The sequence below is a fragment of the Zingiber officinale genome, chromosome 3B, assembly GCF_018446385.1.
Source record: "Zingiber officinale cultivar Zhangliang chromosome 3B, Zo_v1.1, whole genome shotgun sequence".
In the NCBI taxonomy this organism is placed as follows: domain Eukaryota; kingdom Viridiplantae; phylum Streptophyta; class Magnoliopsida; order Zingiberales; family Zingiberaceae; genus Zingiber; species Zingiber officinale.
The window spans coordinates 131,708,115-131,716,944 of record NC_055991.1 but is presented as its reverse complement, the minus strand read 5'-3'; positions in this window follow the sequence as shown (position 1 = coordinate 131,716,944).

Sequence of the window (8,830 nt, the reverse complement as noted above, 5' to 3'; positions counted from 1 at the left end):
AAATTGGCGTCGTCTGTGGGAACGCACCTGCATCCGAGCGGAAGAGATGGACGAAGCTGGACGACCGCACACTGTGATGCTCTCCCAAGAGGAGCTCGACGCTCTAATCGAGGCAAGAGCAGCTAAGCTCGTGGAGCAATAGAAACAGAAAGCGCAAGCCGAGCGGCTGGAGCAACAAGCGACGTCAGCGTCAGGAGGCCGAGCGGAAGCACTGCCTGCCACGGTTCCATTTCATCGGGCCCTATTCCATACGCCTCCTGAAGTCGCACCCGCTAACCTCGATCGAGGATCTTCATCCGACGAGGCGCCCAGGCGAGACTACAGAAAAGGCAAGGCTCCCCGAACGGACGCCTCCCCCGAGCGGATCAATCGGCAATTTTCAGAGGTCATCCTGCGGGACCCTCTGCCAAAGCATTATGTGCCACCAGCGATCGGGGAATACAACGGAACCACCGACCCGGACGACCATCTGGGTAAGTTTGACAACACAGCTACCCTACATCAATACACAGATGGAGTAAAGTGCCGGGTGTTCCTTACCACCCTCTCGGGATCGGAGCAACGGTGGTTTCGGAGACTGCCGGACGGATCCATTACTAGCTTCAAGAAGTTCCGCACGACCTTTCTCCACCATTTTGCAAGCAGTCGGCGTTACTAGAAGACCAGTGTCAGTCTATTCGCCATCAAGCAAGAGCCCAGGGAGTCGCTCCGAGCTTACATCCAACGATTCAACCGGGTGGCCATGGATATTCCGAAGAGACCCGAGAAATGTTGGCGTTGACTGACGTTATAGCTACCCCCGTGGGGGCCGAGCGGAGGATAGTTGCATGGAGATGCCGCTCGGCGTGACTGGCGGTCCAGTCAGTCGGACTAATCGCCTCCTTCGACTAGATTTGAAGGGGAGGCAAGTGATCCGGCGGTAAGGTCAGGTCGGACTAATCGCTTCCTTCGACTAGACTTGAAGGAGAGGCAAGTGATCCGGCGGTAAGGTCGGGGGACCCCCTCTGGAAGGGAGTTAACGCCACGTGGAGGTCAAAAGTCAAAAGAGTCAGCATGAGGTCCGGCCGATCGGAGAAGGGGTGGGTCGACCGGCCGAACAGGTCCGAGCGGGATCAAAGACAGCCCGATGGGGAGTCGGGTTTTCGATGCTCATGGTGAACAGGGTCGCCGAGCCAAGCGGACAGCCCGCTCGGCCGAGGCGTAAAGCAGCAATGATGTGAAGGAACAGTCTCAGCCGAGCACGTGAGGGAGTGGAATCTTCCCGGTCGGACCAATGCCTGCCGAGCGGATGGACGCTCGGCTCGGGGAAAAAAGAGACAAGGACAAGGGGACATTGGGGAACATCTTCTGACAACAGGCATGTTCGACGACCAGGCTATACGCAGAATCCTACGACGGAATGTTCCGCTGTCCCATCAGAGAGGTGCTGAGACTGTAGCAATATGGTGTCAGGCATGCTCCTCTGGTAAACCCATACTGAGATATGGTAAAGGACACGTGTACGCCTCGACATGTGTGCACAAACCTCCCTAGAGCTCTATATAAGAGCCCTCAAACTTCACCGGAGGTACGCAATCTATCATCTTGGGAGCCACTTCATCATTTTCCTCTTGCCTGACTTGAGCATCGGAGGGTCGTCGCCGGGAACCTCTTCCCGGCTCGACTTCCTTGCAGGTTCGCCGGAGATTGGTGTAGCTGGTTGAAGGTAGTGGAGAGCGCCACGTCCCCAGCGTCCGTCGACTCAGCGTTCGGACAGGATCAGGAACCTTTGGCTATTAGTGCCAAGACAGGGTCGCCCTCCCCCACTGGTTCTCCTGTAATGGTGCATGATTCCACTTGCAGTCCAAAAGGGAGTGCTTTACTAGAAGATATTGTTAGATTTTGAGGGATATCATAAGACAATCACCTTATGATTTTACTATTTATTTGATAAATATAGATTCACTATTTGAATGTATATTATATGTTTGAATACTCTTAAACTCATTTACTTAATGTCTATAATACAATTCATAGTATGAGAGGATTTGTGATTGAATCATAACTTGTGATTATCTCTATATGTGTAATTATAAATGTATTAGAATTTTCCTAGTTGTCGAATTAGTGTATTTGGACATTATCAATTCTGTAAGACTAGAACAGGTTATACTCCTTGGTTCCCAAGCAGCTGTTTCTCACTAGATGGAGACATTTGGATGTCGAGAGTTAAATATGGATGCTTGTTATATAACTAGTTTATTGGAATGACTTGTTATAAGACTTCATATGATTCTCTACATATATGGATATGCCTGTGATGTTTTTACTATAGCTGGAGTGCAAGTTTTCTTCGATTTGAGGTATACAAGTCATCTTAATCATGGAGACTTATACTTTGACATCTTAAGCAAACATCTCTTAGATGTGCGGATCCAAGATGATTGGGTATAAGTCAAAATGTTGAAGGTGTTTGGATAGCCCATAAATGATTTATCACTCCTTGCGAGGAGACGTATGTCCTATGACCACTTGCTAGGATTATTACTCAAAGTCTGGCCAAAGCATCACATGTTATGAGTATGAAACTCTTGTACACATATACAAATAATTTGAATTCGTAGAACGAGAAAGTATTATTTGGACTAGGTATGATATAGTCAGCCTAGTGGGGGCAGACACATAGACCATGTCTTGAACCAAGTGGGTGTAAAATGAGTGAAAGGAATGAGGCACGGCTCACTATAACTATGAAGAGTTCAAAATTAGTTATGAGATCAACTATGATTTTTCGATTAATTGGTGATCATAATATACTATTAGGTGTCACTTATGATTGTTCCATAATTAAGTAGTTAATTATGGATGACCAAGATAAACCTGAAACCTATTGGGGCACATGCACTATGAGTCTCTAAAAGACGTAAAACAAGTTAGAGAATAAGATTCTCAGATCAAGAGATAAATATTTGGTTGGACTATACATAAGTCAAATATGAAAATATTTGTTGGAATAGAAGCACAGATGATCTACATCTCTTATAAAAGAGTTGAACCCTATTTAATTTAATCATGAACTCATTTGTTTTAGCCATGAATCAACTTGATTCAGCCGTGACCCAAACCAAGGGGTTAATGAACTAATTTTTGATTAAGACATAATGGGTTGAATTTGGACTTTCTAATCCAACTCATTAAAGAGGACTATATATTAATATGGTTAAGAGAGAATTAATAGATAATTCATTATTTGCTTGATTGGGTTTTGGAAAACTAAACCCAATACCTCTCTTGCCCTCTCCCGTGAAGCGCCGAACGCGCCAATTTCCTTTTATCGAGTGATGTTCCTCACGCCCTTGGAAGATCAAGGACGGGCGAAGAAGGTGGAGGGATCCTCCTTAGAAAATGTGCAAGCTTAAGATAGGCAAAAGAGAAAGGTGCCTCGACTAGATGATTCCCCTGAGCGGATCAATCAGCAGTTCTCCTAGGAGATTCTAGAGGACCAATTGCTGGCCAACTACCGACCATTGACAATTGGGGAGTACAACGGGACGACAAACCCCGAAGACTACTTGGTCAAATTTGACAACCAAGTTACTCTACACTAGTACTCAAATGGAGTGAAGTGTCGAGTCTTCCTCACCACTCTGGTCGGATCGATGCAATTATTGTTCCGGCATTTGCCGGTCGACTCTATACGCAACTTCAAAGACTTCCAAGCAGGATTCTTACAATAGTTCACTAGCAGTCGCCGCTATCAGAAGATGAACGTTAATCTATTTGCCATCAAGCAAGGGCCCAAAGAATCATTGCGGGCCTACATCAAAGGTTCAATCAGGTGGCCATGGACATCCCTTCGGCCACCCCAGAGATACTGGCCAGTGCCTTATTATAGGGGCTAGCAGAGGGTGAGTTTTTTCACTCACTCATTCAAAAGCCCCTAGAGACTTCGACCGCCTACTCAGATGGGCCACCGAGTACATTAACATCGAGGAGGCCCAAGCAGCGCGAAGGAAGGAGCCAGTCGCCGAGCCGACCACTGCTTCCAAAAGTCATCCCTCAAGCCATAACCACCCGGCAAAGGGACCCCGAGCGGGAACATCTCAACAGCAGCATGAGGACCGAGCACATGCTGTACAACATGTTGAAGCAAAACAGCCCAGAATCTCAAAAGGCTGAAAATGGACGCCCTTGTTTTGCTACTACCACCAATTGCCAATGCATAACACATGAGATTGTTACAATCTAAAAGTAGGAGTAGGCCTACCGGTCTTGTAAAAGTTTTGTCACAGAACTCCCTCACCCGAGCGCCAACGGCGCCGCCAATCGGGCGAAAAAAGGGAGGAGACAAGTCCTAGGGCCGAACAGCATTGAGATCGGGCCCATCAAAGAAGAGAGACCAATCCTTCCCAAACCTCGTCTGAGCGGACCCGGCTCTCAGTGCGGGAGGAGGACAATAGAAGCAATGTTGCTTGGGGAGAAATCGGGATGATCATCGGCAGCTCGACGGACGGGGAATCCAACCGGGAAAGGAAGTAGCAAGCTCAGTGACTTGAAATTCATACTATTGGATGCAGCAAGGAGAAGGTGGAAGGATCGAATATCAGCTTTGGTCCCCGAGACTTGGAGGGAGTAGAAGTCCCTCATGACGACGCTCTGATCATTCAAGAAGTAATAGCTAATTACAATATTTGTCGAACTTTTATAAATATAGGTAGCTCGGTGAACATTATCTTCAAGAAGGCGTTCGACAAGATGCAAATCGATCGCAACGAGTTGTAGCCCATGACCACTTTCTATATGGGTTCATCGACATTGAGGTGAGGCCAATCGGTCAGGCATGGCTAGCTATATCTCTTGGAGAAGAGCCACTGAAGCGGACGAGGACCACGAACTTCATTGTGGCAGATGTACCGTCTGCGTACAATGTCATATTGGGCCGACCGGCCCTGAATGAATTCCGTGCAGTCATCTCCACCTTTTACCAAAAGATCAAATTCTCGATGGGCGACGTTGTCGAAGAGGTCAAAGGAAACCAGCTGGCCGCTCGATGATGTTATGTCGAGATAGTCAAGTCAAAGACGAAAGACGCACAGAAGGCATAGCGGTTAGAGGTGAATGCAATCCTCGAAGAACCTCCCCTGCTGGTTTACGATGAAAAGGAGGAGGTCCAGATCCACCCTAACCGACCGGAAGCAACAACCTTCATGGTCGTTGATTTGTCTCTGGAGGAGAAGGCCGATTTGGTCGAGTGCCTTAGGCGAAACCACGACGTCTTCACCTGGTTGACCAATGAGCTCTCAGGAATATCACTGAATGTGGCTCAGCATGAGCTACATGTCTGACCAGACGTCGGCCTGGTCAAGCAAAGGAAGCACGATTTCAGCTCAGAGCAGAACCAGATAATCCAGGCAGAAGTCGAGAAATTACTAGAAGCTGGCTACATTCACGAAGTACAGTTCCCGAACTAACTTGCCAATGTAGTGCTGGTTTCCAAGTCGGGTAATAAATGGTGGGTGTGCATCGATTTCCATGACCTAAATAACGCCTGCCCAAAGGACGTCTATCCTTCGTCGCGAATCGACCAGATGGTGGACTCGACAGCTAGCTGTGAGCTCATTTCCATTCTCGATGCGTACCCGTCTTGTTACCAGGTCTCGCTTGCCAAGGAAGACCAGGAGAAGGTTAGATTCATCACGGCTGACGGGATGTATTGTAACAACATCATGCTGTTTGATCTGAAGAATGCTGGCGCGACTTATCATAGGCTGATGAACAGAGTATTCCGGGGGCAGATCGACCATAATATAGAGGTATATGTAGATGACATATTGATAAAGTCTGTCCGAGCTGCTGACCTCTGTGCATATGTGGAGGAGACCTACCGAACCTTAAGGAGGTATGAGATAAAGCTGAACCCCAAACAAGTGCCTGTTTGGGGCGAAGAGAAGACACTTCCTAGGTTACATTGTCACTGAGTGGGGCATAGAAGAAAACCCGAGTAAGGTAAAGGCTCTTCAAGGCATGCCCCCACATGAACATACAAGGTGATTCAGAAGCTTAGGTTGGGAGTATATTATCCGGAAGATGAACATGGATGAGCCCTTGAGCGGCCCTGGAGTGCAAATCATCTTCAACCGTACCGAACAAGCTAGAGGTTCATGAATGTGTTAAGTAACCTGTCATAGCATTTGTATTATCCATGCAGGGAATGATGAAGGAAAAAACTAAGTGTCCGAGACTATTTGGTCGATTGACCATGTGTTAAGTCAAGTGGCGACTATAAATCCTAGACCGGAAGTTAAAGAAAAGCCGAGCGACGACTATAAACTCAGGAGAAACCCCAGAATATTGAACAACAGCCCAGCGACAACTATAAACTCGAGCAAGATTCACAAAAGTCAAGCGGTGACTATAAACCCTGGAGCAGCAAATATCAACAGCTGAGTGACGGCTATAAACCCTTACGAAGAAAATCAGCATTCGAGCAGTGACTATAAACCCATGTCTATGCCAATCAAAAGTCGAGCGACGACTATAAACTCTTACCCAAGTTGAGCGACGACTATAAACTCTTGCCTAAGTCGAGAGGTGACTATAAACTCTTGCGAATTAAGCTAACCAGAGGTTATAAACCCAGGTATGGTTGATGAAACCCAGGCAACCTTAAGCTGGTGATAATGACGATCTCCAGCCGAGCGGCGATTACAAATACCGGATGCCAAAATATATGTCTGCAGGAGACAAGTATTGAAGGAATGTACCCGAGCGGGGCGTGCCCCCAACATGGCGAGATCCGTAGGTCCTAAAACATCTGGGTGAGTCGATGCTCAGGCGTTGTTCGAAAATAGCAAAGACAGGTCAGGTCCTCAGGGCTAAGTGCGGGTTAGGTGTTTTAACTAGTCCCCGATCGGTTACCTACTGCTCAGGTTATCTAAGCTCAGGCAACTCAGTCTCTACGTATGGCCCTGGCGCCTAACCCCGTATAATTCCTAGTCGGGCAAAGATAGGTCGGGTCCTCAAGGTTGAGTCCAGGGCAGGTGTTTTAACTAGTTCCTGACTGGCAACCAGATCACATAGAGTACCCGATAGGCAGAAGGTCACCCAAGGCGCTATTCGTCTAGTCAGTTGGACTTGCAGTCTCGTTCGACTAGATTTAAGAGAAAGGCTTGTGATGCAGTGATAAAGGGGGCCTACTAAGTGATGGTTAAAAGATGAAGATAGAGGCAAACGTGGAGGTTAAAGTCAAGGAGGTCAACGCCAGAGAATCGACAAACACGCCCTGAAGGGGCCCAATTGGTCTCTACTGTAATGGTCGATTGGGAATGAGGCTCTTGACTGGTAATGATTTGGCCAGAGCGGGTCTCTACTGTAATGACCGATCGGGAATGAGGCACTCGACCGGCCATGATCTGGTCCAACTAGAAGGCCTGTGCATCCAAGATCATTGGATGCTCATCATGGAGCAGAGGAACGTTAGGGCAACCGAGGCGTTAGCCGAGTCAGGAGAACACAAGTTGTCAGGTCGCGTTACCCCATGAAAAAGCGGCCCAGGCAGGCTGAGCTGGGGAGTACTTGGCCGAGCGGCTATCCCACTCGGCAGAGCAAAGGGATCACTAACGTATCTCTCAATATCCTTTTGGGAGATAGTACCGCTGACACCAAGTATGGTCAACAAGCAGATCATACGGCAAAAACTTCCACTGTCTCATCAAAGGTTTGCACGCCCCGTTAAGGTGAGGTGTCAAAGATGCTTTATTGACATGTTCTTTTATAGGACAAGTATGGAAATGTACAGACACCTTGAGACGTGTGCCCACACATTTCTACGGCTTCATAAGCCTGGGGACGTGTGCTCGCACGTCATTGTAGCTCTATATAAAGGGGCGGTCCAACCACTGGTGGAGGTACACGCGCGCACCTATTCTACTATTTAGAGTTCTCGTCGACTATTCATGTTCCTCTTTGCTGCTGCCGGTGACGAACTTGAGCGTTTGAGGACCAACTCCTGGGACCCCTTCCCCGACTCGACACTGACATTTTTGTCCTTGTAAATCGGGTATAGTCTTCGCATAGTCCACCAAGGAGCCACATCCCCAACCAACTGTCTTCACTGAGTTTGGACAGGATCAATATTAATTGCTTATATTTGCTTAATCTAATTGTGCATCCTTACTAAGCAAAAGTAAGAGATTTTTTCTAACTTACTTGAAGGGTTATTCACCCCCTTTAGTTGGCCTACCAGAACCTACAATTTATATCAGAGTCCAACCACCTCAGAAGGACTAACCACCAACTGAAGCAATGAGACAACAGTTGGACCAAGCATCTACCTACCCAAGTTCAAGGGGGAGTTCACAATGTGAGAAAAGTGAATGGAGGTATTTTCAAAATTGATTTCAAAATTTTCTTGATAATCAAATACAATTTTGTAGCTCCCAAAGATCAACAAGGAGAAGAATAAGAAAAATATTTGTAGCTCCCAAAATTCCACCTCCTGAGTGTGCTACTGCCGTAGGAAGTCAGCAGAATCGGCGCCTACGGATCAGCAAAAGCACTCTGGGAAAAATTCTTAAAGCTGCATGAAGGTACTTTCGAAGCCAAGCTTGTGAAATGGGACCTGATATGGAATCAACTGACGGACCTTCGATTGAAAGGAGAGTTGGTCGCTTAACTGCACACCAAACTGAAGGAGCTGATCATTGGACTCACGAATATTGGAGAAAAGATAACAAATCGAGTTTCACTAAAGTATGCACTAAATGCTTTTCTAAGAACAACAAGGTGGACGCTCATAATCAACTCCTATTATATCTCTAAGGATCTAGAGGTAAGTTCGTTAGAAAATTTA